Raw genomic sequence first — 21,750 nt, 5'->3', positions numbered from 1 at the left:
CTGCTCAGGCCTAGCCGATTCCCGCCGAAGTTAAGCCCCCCCTCCCCGGTTTAAGCGGCGCTTCCTTACCGTCCTGGTTCCGCGGAAAACAGTGCCTTGGCCCTTGGCCTCTTCTGGCCGCGATTGCGTATGTCTGGGGGGTGGGAGAGCCGCATTGGGGGGAGGTTCGTCTCCCCCGGGCCCCAGCTGCTCAGCGCGGCTAGCGCGCAAAGCGCGAGCGGCTTCTCCTTTTCTGGCCGGTTAAAGTGGCCGGCGGCGGCAGCGCGATTGAGCCAGTGGCGCCGGCGCTGGCCTAGCGCTTCTTCTTTTGTACCTGGCTCACTTCTGCCCGGTTGGGCTGCCTCCCTGAGGAGCTGAGGCTGGGCCTCCTAGTTGCGCCCGCCATTTTGCCCTCTTCAGTTGGCTGCGCCGTGGGAGGAGAATTCCCCGCTGGTTGCCTTTTTCTTGCTCCCCCTGGTGGCGATTGAGGTTATTTCACCCGGGCTGGGTACTGGGCTCCCCCTGGTGGCTCAGCTCGGTACTGCACCTTTTCTGTGTGAGTGGGCCAGCCGGTGACCCCTGCTGGCCGCTCTAAGTAGGTGCACCCTATTTGTTTTCTGAACTAACCAATAGAAAATAATAAATAATTAAATTAAAACAATAATAGAGATAGATAGATAGATAGATAGATAGATAGATAGATAGAAAGAAGAATTTGGCTTGATATTATTGTTAATTTGACATTTAGTCTTTATTGACAGCCTATTTTAATTAAAAGTTTTTTGTGTCAGTCATTTGCTTTGGTTAGCAGTGACGCTTTGCAGCGGCGGTTATTAATTATATTTCTGAATCTGAATAGCAGGTATGGCTCCGAAGAAGGTCGCTGCCTGCCCCAGCTCAGTCTCCACATCAAAACGGCCTATTAGAGGCCCATCAAGGGCACTTCATTCTCCCGCCCCAAGCCAACCGGTAGGGCGGGTGCAATCCTTGGTGGCAAGTATGGCCGGCGATCCAGCAGCCCTGTCTCGCTTCGCAGCAGAAATGGATGGTTTCCTTCAACACTGCTCCTCCCAGCCTTGCACATCTGGAAGGCCACCTCATCCAGTAGCGGCGGCGTCTCCAGTGTCGCCGTCATCTAGTGAAGATGGGAGAGAAGGGTCATCACTTGGGGATTTGATGGTTGATTCCCAGCTAACCCAGCCCCAGAACTTACCTGCCCGCGGCCAGTCCCGGAGGACAAAACGTTCCTCTGGGACAGCCTCGGGGAGGGGGAACCCTTCAGCATCTTCCACCCTCCAAGGCGTGCTGGCCCAACCTCCAGATGAGGTGGCTTCAGGTTCTGGTCTCTTACGCGTTGTTTCTCCTCAATCAGCTACAGGTGTATTGCAGCCGGGTCCTGATTCTGATTCTTCTATTGAGGACAGCTTACCAGTTCCTGCCGGGAAGTCTTCGGGCGGAAAGCATCACCGCAGGAGGTCTTCCACGAGACATGCCAAGCAGAGGAGGGGTGACCCTTCTTCTTCTTATACGGTCCCAGGTCCTTCACGGCAGGATCCTGACTCTGAGTCCTCTATTGAAGACAGCCTGCCAGTGCCTGCTAGAAGGTCTTCGGGCGGAAAGCGGCGCCGGAAGCGATCTTCGCGGAGGCATGCAAAACGGAGGAGGGACGACTCGTCATCCTCTTATTCCGGCACGTCTTCCTCTAGTTCTGATGGTGAGGCAGGTAGTGCCTTGGAGCTTTACTGGGGCTATGGAGAAGCGGCATCAGGACTCCCAAGGTGGGCTTGGGAACGTCGGTCCAACACACACCGGGCAAAGTATGGGGCAGTACAGGAATGTAAGGATGGCGTCTTGGTACCTGACGTTAAGGTCTCTACCAATTCCGCCAGAGATGTCATTCCTGGTTCGCATTTGTCGACAAAGCTGCGTTCCAGGATTCTGGAAATGGCCGTAACGTAAATGGCCGTTACGTTGAAATCTTTAAGCTGGCCCCTCCTTCAGAGGACCAAGAGAGGGCGAGCTCTTCAAGGAAGCGCTCTGGTGTGTCCGCTACGGTCAGGACATTCGAGCATTGGCTAGATTGTTTCCAAGTCTTTGCTGGAGTGGTCATGGCGGCTTATCCGCGTAGATCTCTTCATTTGTTAGTTTACTTATCTATTGTTCGCTCCGCTTTCACCAAAGCTGGTGAAAAAGCCGCGATAAAATACGATGAGAACTTTAGGCGCAGGGCAGCTAAGATTCCCTCGGCTCGCTGGGATCGTAAAGATCTTGACGTATGGACCACTTATGTGGCCCCATCCATTGATAAAAAGGTGCCGGAACAACAGAGGATGAGATCAGGGGCCTTTAAAACCAGCCGTCGCCTGTTATGCTGGGAATTTAATAAGGGTTCATGTCAACGCCAGGGGTGCAAATTTGCTCACATGTGTGAAAGGTGTAATGGTTTGCACCCCGCTTCATCTTGTTATGCTGGTCGGCGGCCCTTTCGCGGGGGAAAAGGGGGTTCTCAACAAACCCCCAAGGCAACCCCCCTCGCCTCAACCCCGGGAACAGGAAAATAATGTGTTGACTTCATTGGCTTTTACACCGGTTCGCCTGCAGGTACTGTAAAATTGGTTGAGATTTTACCCCAATAGGGAGGCTGCATGTTATTTGAGTAATGGTTTTTCGTTTGGTTTTCGGATTCCAGTAGCCACGTCTCCCGTGGCACGTAATCCTGCTAACCAGAAATCAGTTCGCGAGCTACCTCAGGTCGCCCGCAAGAAGATTGAAAAGGAAGTGGCCATGCGACGCATGGCTGGTCCTTTTAGTGACCCTCCATTTCATAATTTGCACGTATCCCCATTGGGTATCGTGCCAAAAAAGGCCCCTGGTGAATTTCGTCTAATTCATAATTTGTCACACCCCAAGGGTACGTCAGTCAATGATGTGATTCCTTCGGAGCTATGCTCCGTAAAGTATGCTTCTCTTGATCAGGCGATCAAGATGATTCGGAAATTTGGACAAGCCGCTTTATTGGCAAAATGTGATATTGAATCGGCTTTTCGCCTTTTGCCAATTCATCCGGAGGATTTTTGGCTGCTGGGTTTTCAGTTTGAGGGCAACTATTACTTCGATAAAGCTATGCCCATGGGATGTTCAATCGCATGTGCTGCTTTTGAATCTTTTAGCACATTTTTGGAATGGGCCCTTAAGTCTAAGACAGGAAGGGGCGGAGTCACTCATTATTTGGATGATTTCTTATTGGCCTCTGCTGCTGATACTGGTGACTGCCTATTGCTCCTGAGTGCGTTTGCCGACATTACGCGGGAACTTGGGGTTCCCCTTGCCGCAGACAAGACTGAGGGTCCTTCGACCCAGCTTACTTACCTGGGTATTCTTTTATTTTATTTTTTTTTTAAAATAATTTTTATTAATTTTCACAAAACAAAAAACACACAAATAAACAAACAATACATGACTTCCCCATGCCTCCCCTTCACTGCACCCCTGTTTCAAAATTTTTTAGCAATCCTTCATTCCTTTTCAAAATTTAGTTTCCCTCAAAATTTTCTTAACTTAAATATTTACAGCTATAGTTCTCTATTTCTTAACCCTTGACATTTTATCAGTCCGAGATTTTGCAACAGTTCTTAAGATATAATTTAAATTTTTTCCAGTCCTCTTCCACCTGGAAGAATACCTGGGTATTCTTTTAGATACGGTGGCACAAACATCTAGTTTGCCGAGCGACAAGCTGGTTGCCTTAAAAAAGATTATAGAGGAAGTGGTACCTTTGCGGAAGGTGTCTCTTAGACAACTCCAGTCGCTTTTAGGACATCTTAATTTCGCTTGTAAAGTGGTGGCTCCTGGGCGCCCTTTCTGTTCTCGCCTAGCTCGCCTTACAGCAGGTTTGAAGGCGCCACATCATCGGGTGCGCCTTTCCAGTGAGGTGAGGGCTGATTTGTCCATGTGGTTGGAATTCCTGGAGGAATTCAATGGGGTTTCACTATGGCAAAACACGTTAAATTTCCACAATGACTTTCAGGTGCAGTCTGATGCTGCTGGTTCGCTGGGCTTTGGTCTTTATTGGAAGGGCCGCTGGTGTGCAAAGCGTTGGCCGTATGAATGGAGGGGAGGAGAGATTACGCGGGACCTAACTTTTCTCGAGTTTTTTCCCATTGCAGTGGCAGTGCATTTGTGGGTTGAGGAGTTCAGGAACCGACGTGTCTGCTTCTGGACTGACAACCAGGCGGTGGTGACGGTCCTAGCCAAGCTGTCGTCACGCTCCCCTCGGGTGTCGGCCCTCTTGCGAGTTTTTGTGCTGCATTGTTTGCGTTGTAATATAGTTTTTTCTGCTCGTTTTATTCCTGGGGTGTCTAACGAAATTGCTGATGCTCTGTCCCGTTTTCAGATGGAGCGATTCAGACTCCTGGTTCCAGAGGCACGGATACTTCCAGAATATTTCCCGGATCATCTCTGGAACCTTGGCAACAATTAGTTTTGCAGGGAGTAGCGGCATCGGTTTCCCCTTCTACCCTGCGATCTTATACAAAAGTTTGGGATGATTTTATGACATTTATGCGTCGGTCTGCCAGAAAAATACAGGGGGCCCCACCCACCTCCTCGCAGGTTTTAGAGTATCTAGCACATTTGTTTCAATTGGGGCGGGCAGCGAAGACAATTAGGATGCAAGCAGCTGCCATAGCATTTTTCTGCAAAACATTTTATGATAAGGATCCTTGCGCGAAGTTTATTGTCCGCAAGGCCCTTGAAGGCTGGGGTAGGTTGTATCCTCCCCGGCCGGTATCTAGGCGCCCCATCTCTTTTGACATGCTGAGCAATATGCGTAAAAAGCTGCGGGTGGTGTGTTGGTTGGGGTATGAGGCACGCCTATTCTCGGCTGCCTTTTCCTTAGCCTTTTTTGGTGCGTTAAGAGTGGGTGAAATTGTGGTGGAGGATCATAGGGATGGTCGCTCATGGGGCCTCTTCCTCCAAGACGTGCAGTTATCCCCTACCGAATTGAGGATCACGGTTAGGCATTCTAAGACGGATCAGAAGGGTAAGGGTGCGCTCATTCGTCTCCCTGCCACAGGGGAGGCGGGCCCTTGCCCTGTAAAAGACGTTAGCAAATACCTGGCTGTGCGCACCCAAGGGGATGGGCCTCTGCTCCGGCACAAGGATGGGTTGCCACTATCAAGGCAACAATTTGCAAGGGTGATGCGAAAAGTGATTCGGGCTTGTGGCAGCACAGCTGGAGACTTTGCCCCCCATTCATTTCGGATTGGGGCTGCCACGACGGCAGCCCATTGGGGTTTGTCAGCTGCCAGGATAAAGGATTTGGGCCGTTGGAAATCAAATGCGTTCAGAGGCTATGTTCGTTAACATGATGTATTCTGTCTGTTTATGTTATACCAGGTCTGGCGCCTGTCCGCGTGTGGATGGTGGGGCACAGCATCGTCCATTGGGCTGGTGTCGCAGCACGGCAGGCTGGTATCGGTCCAGGTCTTGGCCTTCCTCCCCATGTGCAGATGTCCTGGCTGCCCAGACGTGGAATGCTTTGGTCGGAGCTCCTGCCACGGATCCGGAGCCAGTTGATCCGTGAGGGGCCGCCATCAGCCATTGTAATACAGTTGGGAGAGAATGACCTGGTGGATATGAGCTGTTTTTCCCTGCGTGCTGCAATTTTGATGGACTTGGACACATTGCGGGCAATGGTGCCTACGGCAAAAATATTTTGGTCTCAGCTTTTGCAACGATGCGTGTGGAGGGGCAGTCGTTGTCCAGTGGCCATTGAAAGGGCCAGGAAACACATCAATTCGGCTGTGGCTATTCGAATTGGTGAGCTGGGTGGTGAGGTGATCTCTCACCCTGCGATTCTTTTTAAGATGCCATCCTTTTCCCGAGATGATGGTGTGCACCTTTCTGCTTCAGGGAATGAGGCTTGGATAGGTGCGGTGGTGGCCAAGCTGAGGTCTTGGTTGGGTTTGTGAGTGGTTTGGCGGTGAGCTGGAGGCTCCATGGCGGTTAGGCATTGGTTAATTGGTGCTTGGAGGGGTAAGTGCCTATCCCTCTAAATGATGCGGAAAGGGAATTCCGTTAAAGGAATCCAGGGGCTTGCCATTCTTTCGTCCTTGTCCGTGGAGCCGGACTTGGGCCGTGCAAGCCCCACCGGAACATGAGGGTGTGAAGCGAGGGTCTGTTTCCCAGCCTCACTTCTCATCCAATACTTGTTTCCCACGCTGGCTTCCGGTGGAGTCCGGAAGGACCAGCTCTGTCCTTGAGGGCCAGGACAGATAGTCATAACCAATGCCTAAGCAACCACTCACAATTTTTGTATTTGAATAAAAAGTTGTGGCCAAAAACTATGCCAAAAACCTTAAACAAAATTGATGTGTGAAGTGTGAATTATTTGGGGGGTGGCACTGTGGATCTCAACACGCAAATCTCTATGTAGGACAAGAAGCTACACTTAGAACTGGATATGGAACAACTGATTGGTTCAAAATTGGGAAAGGAGTATGACAAGGCTGTATATTATCTCCCTGCTTATTTAACTTATATGCAAAATTTATCATGCAAAAGGCTGGGCTGGATGAATCCCAAGCCGGAATTAAGATGGCCGGAAGAAATATCAACAACTTCAGATATGCAGATGACACAACCTTGATGGCAGAAAGTGAGGAGGAATTAAAGAACCTTTTAATGAGGGTGAAAGAGGAGAGCGCAAAATATGGTCTGAAGCTCAACATCAAAAAATGAAGATCATGGCCACTGGGCCCATCACCTTCTGGCAAATAGAAGGGGAAGAAATGGAGGGAGTGAGAGATTTTACTTTCTTGGGCTCCATGATCACTGCAGATGGTGACAGCAGTCACGAAATTAAAAGACGCCTGCTTCTTGGGAGAAAAGCAATAAAAAACCTAGACAGCATCTTAAAAAGCAGAGACATCACCTTGCCAAAAAAGGCCTGTGTAGTTAAAGCTATGGTTTTCCCTGTAGTGATATATGGAAGTGAGAGCTGGACCGTAAAGAAGGCTGATCACTGAAGAATTTATGCTTTTGAATTATGGTGCTGGAGGAGACTCTTGAGTCCCATGGACTGCAAGAAGATCAAACCTCTCCATTCTGAAGGAAATCAGCCCTGAGTGCTCACTGGAAGGACAGATCATGAAGCTGAGGCTCCAATACTTTGGCCACCTCATGAGAAGAGAAGACTCCGTGGAAAAGACCCTGATGTTGGGAAAGATGGAGTGCACAAGGAGAAGGGGACGACAGAGGACGAGGTGGTTGGACAGTGTTCTCGAAGCTACCAGCATGAGTTTGACCAAACTGTGGGAGGCAGTGGAAGACAGGAGTGCCTGGCGTGCTCTGGTCCATGGGGTCATGAAGAGTCGGACACGACTAAACGACTAAACAACAACAAGGTTGGCCAAGCCTGGCAATGCTGAATGGCAAAGGTTTTCCTTTGCTTGTTCTGCAAAGGCTCTTCATCCCCTCCCTCTGTGAACTAAAGAGCATAGGAAGTGCTTTGCTGGATCAAGCCAAGGGCCCATCCAGAATCCAGCTGTATTGTTTTTTTTTTTAATATAAATATTTATTAAAGTTTTTTGAATACAAATGCATAAATAATAAACAACATTACTTATATCATAACATAATTTCGTCACTTCTTTGGACTCCCTCACGTCTCCCGCTCCCACTTACATCGTTGAAAATTTTTTTCCAAGCAAATTACCATCTTGTTTACAATCTTATATCCGCTCATTTAAGTAGAATCTAGCAGTTCTCCAAAAGATTTATATTTTCCTTAATCTCACTTATCGTCAAATTCAGATCTAATTCAGTGGTGGACAATTATTTGTGATCTAGCATCCTTCTTAACATTCAACCAAATTACAATATTTTTGTAAATAAATCTTAAATTTCTTCCAGTCTTCTTCAACCCTCTCTTCTCCCAGGTCTCGGATTCTGCCAGTCATCTCGGCCAGTTGCATATAGTCCATCAGCTGCATCTGCCACTCTTCCAGTGTGGGTAGATCTTGAGTTTTCCAACTCTTAGTGATGAGTATCCTTGCTGCCGTTGTTGCATACATAAAAAATGTTCGGTCCTTCTTTAACAGCTTCTGGCAGACAATACCCAGAAGGAAGGCCTCTGGTTTCTTAGTGAAGGTATACTTAAATACCTTTTTCAACTCATTATATATCATTTCCCAGAAGGCCTTCACTTTAGGGCAGGTCCACCAGAGGTGAAAGAATGTTCCTTCATTTTCTTTACATTTCCAACATTTATTATCAGACAAATGGTATATTTTGGCAAGTTTAACTGGGGTCATGTACCATCTATATATCATTTTCAATACATTTTCCTTCAGAGCATTACATGCAGTGAAGTTCAGCCCAGTGGTCCACAACCTTTCCCAGTCCTCAAACATAATGTTATGCCCAATGTCCTGAGCCCACTTTATCATAACCGATTTAACCATTTCGTCTTGTGTATTCCATTTTAACAGCAGGTTATACATTCTTGATAATACCTTAGTCTTTGGTTCTAACAATTCTGTTTCCAACTTCGATTTCTCCACCTGGAACCCTAACTTTTTATCATTTTTGAAGACTTCTTTAATCTGAGCGTAATGTAACCAGTCTCGCACTTTATCCTTCATTTTCTCCAAACTCTGCAATTTCCAATTGTCTCCATCTTTTTCTAATATTTCCCAATATTTTGGCCATTTGGCCTCCATATTGGGTCTTTTTCGGGCCTTAGCTTCCAGAGGTGAAAGCCACCTCGGAGTTTTGTTTTCCAATAAGTCTTTGTATTTTGTCCAGACATTAAATACTGCTTTCCTGACAATATGGTTCTTAAAGGCCTTATTGATCTTAACCTTATCATACCATAAGTATGTATGCCAACCAAAAGCATTGTTAAAACCTTCCAGGTCCAGTACATCAGTGTCTTCGAGAAGTAGCCAGTCTTTTAGCCAGCAGAAAGCTGCGGCTTCATAGTACAGCTTTAAGTCTGGCAGGGCAAAGCCCCCTCTTTCTTTCGCATCAGTTAGTATCTTAAACTTAATTCTGGGCTTTTTGCCCTGCCAGACAAATTTAGATATATCTCTCTGCCACTTCCGGAAGCACTCCGTCTTGTCCACAATCTGCAATGTTTGAAACAAAAACAACATCTTTGGCAATACATTCATCTTAATAGCAGCAATTCGGCCTAACAAAGAAAGCTTCAATTTTGTCCAACTGTCCAAGTCTCTCTTAATTTCAGACCAACATTTTTCATAGTTATCCTTAAATAGACTCAGATTTTTTGCTGTTATATTTACCCCTAGGTACTTTACTTTTTTAACCACAGTTAGTTCTGTTTCTCTCTGAAACCGTTCTGACTCTGTATCTGTCAGATTTTTTCCCAACACCTTAGTTTTCTGTTTATTTAGTTGAAATCCCGCCACCCGACCAAAATCTTGAATCAATTGTAATACTCTTTTTGTACTAGATTCTGGCTCCTGCAGGGTCAGAACTAGGTCATCTGCAAAAGCTTTAAGTTTGCATTGTTTCGCTCTGACCTGAATCCCTTCCACCAACCGGTCCCCTCTAATCATATTTAAGAGCACCTCCAGAACCGATATAAATAGCAAAGGGGAAATCGGGCAGCCTTGTCGTGTTCCTTTTTCAATTTTAAACTCTTCTGTAACCACATTGTTAACTATCAATTTAGCCTTTTGTTCTGAATATATTGCATCAATCCCATTCTCAAAACCCCGACCCACTCCCATTTCTTTTAAATTTCCCTTCATAAATTTCCAAGAGATATTATCAAAGGCCTTCTCCGCATCTATGAAGATTAGCACTGCTTTTGTATTTATGTCTGTTTGCAAAAGTTCCAAGATGTCAATAATGTTCCTTGTATTAGCAAACATGTGTCTACCTGGGAGAAAGCCTGCCTGGTCTTTGTGAATTACTTCATTTAGAATTTTTTTAAGTCTACTTGCCAGAACATCTGCAAATATTTTGTAATCCACATTTAAAAGGGAGATGGGACGGTAGTTCTTGAGTTGTGTCTTTTCAGACTCCGATTTAGGTATCAATGTGATAAATGCTTCCTTCCACGATTCCGGCGCCAGCTGTATAGTTTTTAACACTTGATTGGAAGCCGCCCAGAGTGGCTGGGGAAACTCATCCGGATGGGCAGGGTATAAATAAATAAATAAATAAATAATTCTGTGCATTTGGCCAGCCAGACCCACAAGCAGGATACATGCACAGGAGCCCTCTCCTCTCCAGCTTCCAGTAATGGGGACTGAGAAGCATCGCTGTCTCCAGCTGTGAAGGCAGAGCAAAGCCATCGTGGCTGCTAGCCATTGGTAGTCCTCCTCCTCCACCCTCTTTTAAAGCCATCCCAGCTGGTGGCCATCACTGGCAGGGAGTTCCACAGTTTAACCATAAGCTGGGGAATAAGTCTTTTCATTTCTCTGTCCTGAAACTTCCAGCATTCATTGGATGTCCACAGGTTCCAGCCTTATGAGCAAGATGGACAAACTTCCCTTTATCCACCTTCTCCACAGATAGAGGGTCCTTGTTGACCCACAAAGCAATCCCATCACAGCTCATCCTGCCCCGCCCCAATTCTTCCCCTCATCTAGAGAACTACGACCCAGGATGCAAAGACTCACTCACATGCTTTGATATCACACACCCCATGCCATGCCACGCCCTTGGACAGGTTTGAACAGATCAGAGAAATCGGCACCAGGTGAGATCTCCCTGCCATCGTTCCACATTTTCATAAAGCCATCCCCGCATGCAGGGGAAGGGAGGTGGCGCAACACAGCCTCTCCTGCCTCATGGCTGCACTGCATCCTTCATCTTTGCATGAGCATCTATGAGGACCAATAACAATGGTGGCGATTCTCCACCTTCCCTGCAAGGACAGCTGTTGCCCACTCGGCTTCTGCTCAATTCCACCACAGCAATCCAGAGAGGAAACCCAAGTTTCTCTGGGTTCCTTGTACCTGGCGTTGAGAGAGCCCTCGCTGATGGTGTCCCCCTCACCCAGAAGCTCGTCGTCGCTGTGATAATACATCTCGTCCTCTTCTTGCCTGTGTGGATGGGTGGCAACAACAGGAATGGGATTACCCAAGTTTTACCTGTCTCTTTGAGCACCGGAAGGCAGCACGGATTGGCGATGGCATTAGAGGTTACCGCCCACACAATTCCGCTGCACTTTTCTGCTTGTGTGGTGGCACCTCGTTAACATGGTGCCTGGTGTGCTCTGGTCCATGGGGTCACGAAGAGTCGGACATTACTAAATGACTAAACAACAACAATGTACTAAGCTTGGATCCTAGAACAATAGGCAAGTAGGATCCTAGAATGCAACAACTGATTGGCTTGCAGCAGCAGCCCAATCAGACCCCAGGAGGACGTTAATCAGCCTATCAGGCTGGTAGGATTCTAGAATGCAACAACTGATTGGGCTGCTACTGCAGGCTCCAGGAGGGAAGCAGAATAAGCCAATCAGACAGGACTCATTGTGTAAATAATGTACAGTGGTACCTCAGGATGCGAATGGGATCCGTTCCAGAGCCCCGTTCGCATCCCGAACAGAATGTAAGATGCAACAGCGCGTCTGCGCGTGCGCGAGTCACGTTTCGCCGCTTCCGCGCATGCGTGTGATGTCATTTTGGCCATCTGCGCATGCGCAAGCAGCGAAACCCAGAAGTAACACACTCCGTTACTTCTGGGTTGCCACTGAGCGCAACCTGAAAGCGCTCAACCTGAAACGTATTTATCCCGAGGTATGACTGAAGGTTATGCCGGAGGTTTTGGGGGGAAATTCAATCACTGTTTTACAAGTTGCAATAAAGAGTATGAAATCACTGCAGGACTCTGAGTATATTTCAATTTGCAGGTGTGAGGTGTGTCACTTCATGACTTCCCCTTGCTGTGAGTCTGGAAGAGGACAGTTTATAGAGATAGAACATACAAACACTTTTAGGTAGTCTGTCAGGTTTTCACTCCTCCCGTTGCTGGTTATGCATCTGTTATGTCATATGTCCATGTTTACTTTCCCAGGCTTGGAAAGTGTGGGAATGGAACTTGGCCTTAACTCTTCTGCTCTGTTGTGTTTTGTTCTTTTTTCTGTTCTGTTCTCTCTAAGGGTAGAGTGAGAGGACACCATGAACGTTTGTCCTGTAAATTCTGCTTAATAAATGCTTAGAATGAGCACACCAATCTCCACTTCGTTTCTGCTGATCTCTGCTGAGTGTGTGTGCACATAGGCATCTGCTATGTGTCCCTGGAGCGTTCCAGGACTGATGATTTGTGGATGTCCTGGAGCTGCGCAACATCAGGAAGATGCCCGGAGAGGTTTGTCTCATCCCAGGGGCTGCGGGAGCCCCCAGAGGTGTATTCTGACAGTCTGTACTTCATTTAAAGCCTTTAAAAACATATAACTCATAATGAGAGAAGATAGAAATTAATATATGTAGACTCAGCTACATTAGTTTTTGTGGGGGTTTTTAAAGTGTTTTAAATGCATTGTAACACTGTGACACCAGATGGCACTGTAGAGTTCTGTCTTTTGTCAACGTGATTTCTTCCTGGTGCTTCCTCCTTCTCCTCCTCTCCCATTATTTCCCAACTCCCCCCCCCCGCCTCTGAGTTGTGACCTCCCTCAAGACCCTGTTGTAAATCTAAACTGTCTTCCACTTCCTCCTCCCTGGAAGGGTCAAGTTGGGGTGGCAGTCTCCACCATTCCTCCTCAGCCCAGTTCATGACAATTATGCATTAATGTGTATGAATGAAAGTTGAAAAGAATGAAAGACCCAGATGATGATTGAACCTGGGATCTTGATCACTAGGCAGCAATAGCCATTCCTGGTTCTTCAGTTCCTCCCCCCACTCCCTGGAACCTCTCTGAGTCCCTCATTGTGGGAGTTTACTATAGATCCCCAAGCCAAATGGAGGACATAGATGATGCCTTCCTGGAACAGATGGCCAAGCATGCAAAAGGAAGGGAGATAGTAGTAATGGGGGACTTCAATTACCCGGATATTTGTTGGATGTCAAACTCAGCCAAGAGCATAAGGTCAAACAGATTCCTCACTGGCCTTGCAGACAACTTCATTGTCCAGAAAGTGGGAGAAGCAACAAGAGGAACAGCCATTTTAGATCTGGTCCTAACCAATGTTGATGACCTGGTTAGTGGGGTAGAAGTGGAAGGATCATTAGGCGCGAGTGATCATGCTCTTCCGAAGTTTACTATACAGCGGAAAGGAGCAGACAAGCATACTAGGACTCCATTTCTTGACTTTAAGAAAGCCGACTTCATAAAACTTAGAGAAGTGCTGGGTGAGATCCCATGGACAGTAATACTAAAAGGAAAGGGAGTTCATGATGGCTGGGAGTTTGTTAAGAGGGAGATAGTAAAAGCACAACTTCAGGCAATACCAATGAGACGGAAACACAGAAGGTGCCTAAAGAAGCCAGGGTGGCTATCTAAAGAACTTTTTTTTTAAAAAAATAAATTTTTATTAACCGGCCAATCACATCGAATCAAACCACATCACATATATTCCAAATTACAGTGCCAAATTTTTAATTTTTTTTGGGGGGGGGGTCCCATACTTCCAGATCCGAGGAGGGATTCTGATCTAATCATTACTTCTGCATTAATGTCCAAATCAGTCCAAATAAGTCCAAATAGATGTTCAAACAGTCCAAACACATATTCAAAGTTCTTTCCAGTATTATCTTGCTGTTTCCACATCACTTCTTAATCAAATATTTTCTCTTTGTCCTTTATGGTCTCTCCTGATGGTCTCCTTAAGCCGATATACACCGGTAATGCTCCTGCGTAGATTTCCCGTCGTGAACCTCCATCCAGATGGTTCCCATAAATCATCACCTTCGGAGATAAGATCACTTTTTCCCTCATAAATTCATAGCTCTGTCGTACTTAAAGCCTCTTTGATGAGTCTCTCCCACGATATTCACTGTCCTCCCAGGCTTATTCCTCCGACAGAGCTTCCCAAGATGGCGATGGCGACATTTTTGACTGCGTAGGAACAAAGCTCTTATACATTCAACAGTATAAAAACATACTTTGATTTGAAAGTTTATCTCCACACAGCCTTAGATTCACAGCTTAAGTCCTTAAAACCTCATTTCTGGCTTTTGACTCTTGAAGGGAGGGGATTCTTGGGGTTAATCACATAAGTAAAATAAAATGTTTTTCCCCTCCCCCATCAGTCTTTGCCATACCATATCTTCTCATAAATTAAATCTTGTTTTTCCAGAGACCTCTTTGTTGCAGTATTCACTCCTCCTCATTTCCTGAAGTATGTGCATTCCTTCGTGCCAAATCATTTCTTTTGAAGTTCTCGCAGCTAGTGGCGCAGGTCAGAGATGGCATCCAGGAGTGCCGACCCACGGGAGGGTTTTGTGCCTAATGCCCCCATCCCCCTCGAAAATTTGGGGGTGGTATCGGGCACAGCAGGCATACGGCCCCACTCACCATCTTGAGTGGGTTTAGGGAGGCTAATTACTCCCAACATAGCCTCCAAATACCTCCCGTGGGTCGGAGAGATGTTATTGTCAGCCATCTTCCTATGCGCCCCCTAGTGGGCCCCCGGCTATCTAAAGAACTTTTAACTGAGTTAAGATTAAAATAGGATGTGTACAAAATATGGAAAAGGGGGGAAACCACCAAAGAGGAATTCAAACAAATAGCCAGCACGTGTAGACACAAAGTCAGAAAAGCTAAAGCACAGAATGAACTCAGGCTTGCTAGAGAGGTTAAAAGCAACAAAAAAGGCTTTTATGGGTATGTTTGTAGCAAAAGGAAGAACAAAGAAACAGTGGGGTCACTCAGAGGAGAAGATGGTGAAATGCAAACAGGGGACACAGAAAGGGGTGAACTCCTCAATGCCTTCTTTGCCTCAGTCTTCTCCGATAAAGAAAACAATACAAATTCCTTCCAGTAGCACCTTAAAGACCAACTAAGTCAGTTCTTGGTATGAGCTTTCGTGTGCATGCACACTTCTTCAGATACACTGAAACAGAAGTTTCCAGACCCTTCTATATAGTGAGAAGGTGGGGAGGGGTATTACTCAGAAGGGTGGTGGGAATGGGTGATTGGCAGATAGCTGTGATGAGCCTGTTGACGACTCTTAACGACTGCAATAGGTCTTACAGGAAGAAGCAAGGGGTGAAAAGGTGAAAAATGGCTTTGTCATGTATAATGAGATAAGAATCCAAGGTCTTTGTTCAGACCAGGTTTTTCCATGGTTTTGAGTTTGGTGATAAGTTGTAATTCAGCAGCTTCTCTTTCCAGTCTATTTCTGAAATTCCTTTGTAGTAAAACAGCTACTTTGAGATCTTGTATAGAATGTCCTGGGAGATTGAAATGTTCTCCTACTGGTTTCTCTGTCTTGTGATTCCTGATGTCCGATTTATGTCCGTTTATTCTTTGGCGTAAGGTCTGGCCTGTTTGTCCAATATAGAGAGCTGAAGGACACTGTTGGCATTTTATGGCATACACAATGTTAGACGATGAACAATTAAATAGTCCCGAGATGGTATGTGTGATGTTGTTGGGGCCAGTAATGGTGTTGTCCGGGTGTATGTGGCAGTATGTTGTCCGGGTGTATGTGGCTACTGGAAGGAATTTGTTTTGTTTTGACTATGGCAGACCAACACGGCTACCTATCTGTAAAAGAAAACAATGCCCGACCTGAAGAATTTGGAGCAAATAATTCAGCAGAGGAAACAGCCCAGAATAACTAAGGAGATAGTACAAGAATACTTGGCTAGTCTAGATGTATTCAAGTCTCCAGGGCCAGATGAACTGCACCCAAGAGTATTAAAAGAACTGGCAGATGTGATCCTAGAACCACTGGCAGTCATCTTTGAGAATTCCTGGAGAACAGGTGAAGTCCCGGCAGACTGGACAAATGTTGTCCCTATTTTCAAAAAGGGGAAAAGAGAGGACCCAAATAATTACCGACCAGGTTAGTCTGACATCATTAAGCATACAATCTGTGAGCACCTAGAAAGGAATACTGTGATCACCAATAGTCAGCATGGATTTCTGAAAAATAAGTCATGTCAGACTAACCTGATCTCGTTTTTTGACAGAATTACAAGCCTGGTAGATGAAGGGAATGCAGTGGATGTAGCCTACCTTGATTTCAGCAAGGCATTTGACAAGGTGCCCCATGATATTCTTGTAAAGAAGCTGGTAAAATGCGGTCTTGACTATGCTACCACTCAGTGGATTTGTAACTGGCTGACTGACCGAACCCAAAGGGTGCTCATCAATGGTTCCTCTTCATCCTGGAGAAGAGTGACTAGTGGGGTGCCACAGGGTTCTGTCTTGGGCCCGGTCTTATTCAACATCTTTATCAATGATTTGGATGATGGACTCAAGGGCATCCTGATCAAATTTGCAGATGACACCAAACTGGGAGGGGTGGCTAACACCCCAGAGGACAGGATCACACTTCAAAATGACCTTGACAGATTAGAGAACTGGGCCAAAACAAACAAGATGAATTTTAACAGGGAGAAATGTAAAGTATTGCACTTGGGCAAAAAAAAATGAGAGGCACAAATACAAGATGGGTGACACCTGGCTTGAGAGCAGTACATGTGAAAAGGATCTAGGAGTCTTGGTTGACCACAAACTAGACATGAGCCAACAGTGTGACGCAGCAGCTAAAAAAGCCAATGCAATTCTGGGCTGCATCAATAGGAGTATAGCATCTAGATCAAGCGAAGTAATAGTGCCACTGTATTCTGCTCTGGTCAGACCTCACCTGGAGTACTGTGTCCAGTTCTGGGCACCACAGTTCAAGAAGGACACTGACAAATTGAAACATGTCCAGAGGAGGGCAACCAAAATGGTCAAAGGCCTGGAAACGATGCCTTATGAGGAACGGCTAAGGGAGCTGGGCATGTTTAGCCTGGAGAAGAGGAGGTTAAGGGGTGATATGATAGCCATGTTCAAATATATAAAAGGATGTCACATAGAGGAGGGAGAAAGGTTGTTTTCTGCTGCTCCAGAGAAGCGGACATGGAGCAATGGTTCCAAACTACAAGAAAAAAGATTCCACCTAAACATTAGGAGGAACTTTTTTTTTTAGTATATGTGCTGCCGAAGCGAGTGTGGTGGAGTCTCCTTCTTTGGAGGTCTTTAAGCAAAGGCTTGACAACCATATGTCAGGAGTGCTTTGATGGTGTTTCCTGCTTGGCAGGGGGTTGGACTCGATGGCCCTTGTGGTCTCTTCCAACTCTATGATTCTATGATTCTATGATTCTTCAAGGAAAGGACTGGGTCCACCAAACTAAGTTCTGCAGCGGCCATGCGCACAAACCTTAGTGACGTCACGTGTCCTGGGCCCCTCCCCTGCACGTGGGGGGGGGGGAAGGGAGCATGCCAAAACTGATTCCATATGATCTCTCCACAGGGGCATAGTCTCTCTGAAAGGGATATTTTCTGGAATCTCCTCTGTAGTATTTGTTATGTACTGAAGTTCTCACCCTGGGCCAGCAGGGGGATACTGTAGATAGTTATGCAAATGAAGGATCGAAAGTGATGTTCAGTGATTGGATAGTTTTTGAAAGTTGCTACAGTTACATTGTTCTGGAGCTCTATATAAGCAGGCTGATTGAGCTCTTCAGTTCAGTTCTGCTCTGGCCTTTGAATAAACAAGAGCTGTTTGAAGAATCGCTGTGTCGTCTGATATGTTTGCCCACAACTTAACAGTACTGCTGATGGGAGCACATTCAGTCCCACTAGGATGTATGCCCTGCATTGATCTGGGTGAGTCAGGTGGCAGAGAAAAGCCAGACAGCTCTCCCTCTCTGGCTTCTGCCTGCAGCCTACATATTCTTCAGCTCACAACCAACTGTGCTGGCTACTGCCTTTCTCGCTACCAGCCAGGTGAGGAGGAGGAAAGGCCCACCCATTTGCCCCAGAGAACACCATCACTTCTTTGGTTATACTCATTGGGTCATTAGGTGGCGACTATGGTGGTCATTCTCTCACAAAGAAGCTTGTCTGACTAGTTCAACAATGAAATCCTCCATTAGATTTCTACCCTTGCTGAATCCAGCAATCAGAAAGGACTTGGGCATCATGCACACTAACCCCTCCAAACTCACAACAGTATATCTGTATCTGAAGAAGTGTGCATGCACACGAAAGCTTATACCCAGAACAAACTTAGTTGGTCTCTAAGGCGCTTCTGGACAATTGTTTAGTTTTTTATTTATTTGTTTTGACTGCGTCAGACCAACATGGCTACCTACCTGAACAATATAAATGACCACGATGGAACCTGGAGTGCCTCAGTCTGTAGCCTGCACGTTGCTGCTTTCGCAAAAGTCATTTATTCAAATTCAGTTTTATTGTGAAATGTTTTCCTTCTTCACCATCCCTATTTTGGCAGCCACACAGGATAGGAAGCTCTCTTATACGCAGTCACACTAGTGTACACTGAGAGGCAGCTGATCTCCAGGGTCTCTGGCGGGGGAAAACCCAGCACTTTGCGGAAACACCTGCAATTGAACCTGAGACCTGCATTTGCAGCAGATGCTACCGCCCACCCTGAGCTTGAGCTGCCCTCTTACCTGCAACAACGTGGAAGAGGATGAAGACCAGAGCAAAGCTCAGGTAGAGGAACCTCTTGGCTGCAGTTTCCTCTGGGATCTCTGCCAAAGGGAAGGCACTCTAAGGCAGAAGGAAGAGGTGTTTGGATGGAACAAGGAGGTTCTCTTTACTTATAGTGCTGCCGTGCCAAAGAGATATTAAAACATACCTTTGGGGAAAGCTGCAAACAGGTATTTACAGCAACTGTCAGCATCTGAACCCTCCAGGCCTTGTCTCTTAACTCATCGTAGAGCAATTATTTATCTTTATATTTATTTACCCGCAGAACCAACTTTCTTATATGTTCACAATCTGTCCTGCGCTCCAGGCCATGCTGTTTTATTTCCATAACAATTAACAGATTTCCTGTAATCTCCTGATTACAACTTCACAGCACCTAAATGAAAGGGAAGTGGAATGTGAGTTAAGAGCTTTGCTGTAATGCAGTTTGATGCAAACTCTTGTGCTTGGACTGTTCAGTTCAACTGCAATCACAATACCTACCAACAAAGAAACTTTTCAGTGTGCTTTTCTCCTGATCTGCACATTTTTAGATGCATTTTGCTTAATATGCTTGTTTTGGTGATGCACAAGGTTATATGTACACTTTATCCATTATGCTGTTTTTTAAGAAAAACAAAATAGTAATTTTATTTCATCATCCATAAAGAGCATGAAATCCACTCTTGACACCGAGTATATTTCACTAACCTCTTTTATGAAGAAAGGGTTAGGCTGTGAGGATGTTCTTTGCTTAGGAAGAAAGGATGACCAGAATATAGACTTGTTCAAGCAGCCTTTGACAGCCTGGTGTCCCCCAGATGTTTTGTAACACAATGATTGTGGTCTGTTAGGGATTTCCTTCCATTCAGAGCCTTCGAACTGAGGGTCAGATTTGGCAAGATTTTAGTGATGGTGAAATCTTCTTATGGAGAATGGAGTAAAATCACTATCTTATTTATTTATTTATTTTAAACTGCATAACTGGGAAAGTGTACATAAAACCTTGTGCATCACAAAAACAAGCATATTAAGCAAAATGCATCTAAAACTGTGCAGATCAGGAGAAAGGCACACTGAAAAGTTTCTTTCTTGGTAGGTATTGCAATTGCAGTCGAACTGAACCATCCAATCAAAAGAGGTTGCTTCAGACCTCCGGGTTAGCGCCATCCGCAATGGCGGAATTCCTCTGACTCAGAGGAACCCGCTCCGCGAAAATCAGGTCTTGCCGCCACGGTGAAGGCGGAGACCCCTTAAAAATCCCAGGCGGAGAAGGCCTGGGAACATGGGATTCGGCTGACACCAGGAGCACCTCCCCTACTCGCAGGGAAACCCCTTTTTCGGGGATCCGAAGCGATGTGGGGTGAGCAGCGCGGTGTCTTGAATCGACCGCTATTTTTACGGAGTGAAGCCACACAGCCGTTGCCGGAGAGCACTGACTTTTCCCTGTTGACAATTGAACTCTAAACAAGTACCCGTGAGTAGAACGGAAAATTGGATTAAGAAACACTTTAATTTGGCATTGAAGCGGGAAGGTCTAAACAGGAAGTCCGCCTTCCGCTTTTTGTATATAGACTGAAGCAAAAATTGTGCAAGCCAAAGTCTGGAAAGTTGTATATAAAGACCTAAATTTCCTTCATTTTTAACCATCAAAACCCCTCTTGGAAGCAGGGGAAAAGAGGGGGAATTTTGATTGTTTAAGCCTGCAGAGAGAGAGTAAAGAAAGATAAATTTCCACCGTCTCAAACCTGGGAACGGGGTGTCAGAGACAGAAACTTTTGGGGAAGCCCATCAACTGTGAATGGAACGTTTTTTGACAGATAGTTAAAGAAGAGAAACAAATTGACTCCAAAGTTACCTTTTGCATTTAAAAGAAACAAAAATTTGAAAAATGAAAGTAACTTCCTTTTGCTGGACTTGCCTTCAAAAGATGGATACAAATGGAAATTGTTCCCTCTAGAGGGAGCTTGTTAAATTGTTGCTGGAGTCGATCTGGGGATTTCACAGCTGTGGAGATCAGGATCGTGAGACCAGACTCTGACCTTGAACAAAAATGGATATAGAAGAAGTTTTGGTGCTTGCTTTTTGGAAGACAAGCGCTTTGCTGGAGCAGATGCATGAGAAGATGAATTTGATGACTGCTGCAGTTCAAAATTTTGGACACACAGTGAATACTTATATAGAAACCACTCAGGACCCAACCCAGGAACCTGTTTTGACAGGGCAAGTGCAAATGCAGAAGACAATGGAGGAGGTTGCTGCTGAACCTCAAGTAACACAAATGGATAAAACCGAGGCCCTGCAGGAGCATAAGCCACTGTTCTTGAAGATTGAACCTGGAGTGGGCCGGGGAGGGGGTCTGGAGTTGTGGGGGTCCTTAATTTTGGAGGGACTTTGAAACATGCATTTAAATATTTTCTGGACTACCCGGTTGACTGTGGGGAATGGGACTGTGGGGAATGGGCTGTTGAGGGGAGATGGAGATATTTTGGGGTTGGAGTTTCCCCGAGACCTACTCCTCAATGAGAAAGGAAAGAAATTAAGAAAGAGACCAACAAAAGACAAGGCAAAGTGCTGGTATAAACAAGAAGAAGAACTGCAGAAGGGACATGGAAAAGACTTAAGAGCCTTGGACATAAGACTACCAGGTTGATGGACTAGATGGAATGGACAGTAAGGTCTGACATAACCCGAGACCAGGAAGAAGAGACGTTGGATGAAGATTGGAAGAAAGCTTTAAAATTTTATTTTGGGAATTAGGGTAAAATTTATTTTGGGAACTAGGAAAAATGGTGGAATGAAATCATTTGGCTTTAGTAGAAATGATATTAGGAGTTATGTATAAATAAGTATTAAGTTCTAGGATTTAAGGTATTTTATCGTAAGATAAGGTTAAAATAAATTAAGGTAAATTGAATGACAGAATATTGTGAAAGAGGAAAAGGATTTGCTGAGTTAATTGATAGGTTAGACTGTTAAGATAAATTATCCAATAAAAATTGAGAAAGATGGAAAGACTTTGCTGAAACAAATAATTAAACTAGAATACAAAAAGGAAGGTGTGAGGAGGTCGATGAAACAAGTAAATGAAAGATAAAGAGATGGAATATTGGATGTGTGTTTTATTTTTTATT

At 45.6% G+C, this 21,750-nt stretch overlaps 2 protein-coding genes across 2 annotated transcripts in view; one reads left to right on the top strand and one right to left on the bottom strand.

The window, feature by feature from the left end:
- The window catches only part of LOC309337976 (uncharacterized protein), a 73,153-nt gene extending 62,403 nt beyond the window's left edge, over positions 1-10,750 (bottom strand). The window contains exon 1 of the mRNA XM_081855054.1: positions 10,639-10,750. The gene's annotated coding sequence lies outside the window, so the exon portion shown is untranslated. The remainder of the gene's footprint in view (positions 1-10,638) is intronic.
- Positions 1-21,750, top strand: part of LOC309338003 (uncharacterized protein) — a 138,436-nt gene that overhangs the window by 57,740 nt on the left and 58,946 nt on the right. The gene's annotated exons all lie outside the window — the stretch shown is intronic.

The sequence above is a fragment of the Podarcis erhardii genome (genome assembly GCF_964252035.2).
Source record: "Podarcis erhardii genome assembly, chromosome: 3".
Lineage (NCBI taxonomy): Eukaryota > Metazoa > Chordata > Lepidosauria > Squamata > Lacertidae > Podarcis > Podarcis erhardii.
The sequence above is the reverse complement of the archived record's forward strand: the minus strand, read 5'-3'. Positions and strand labels throughout refer to the sequence as shown.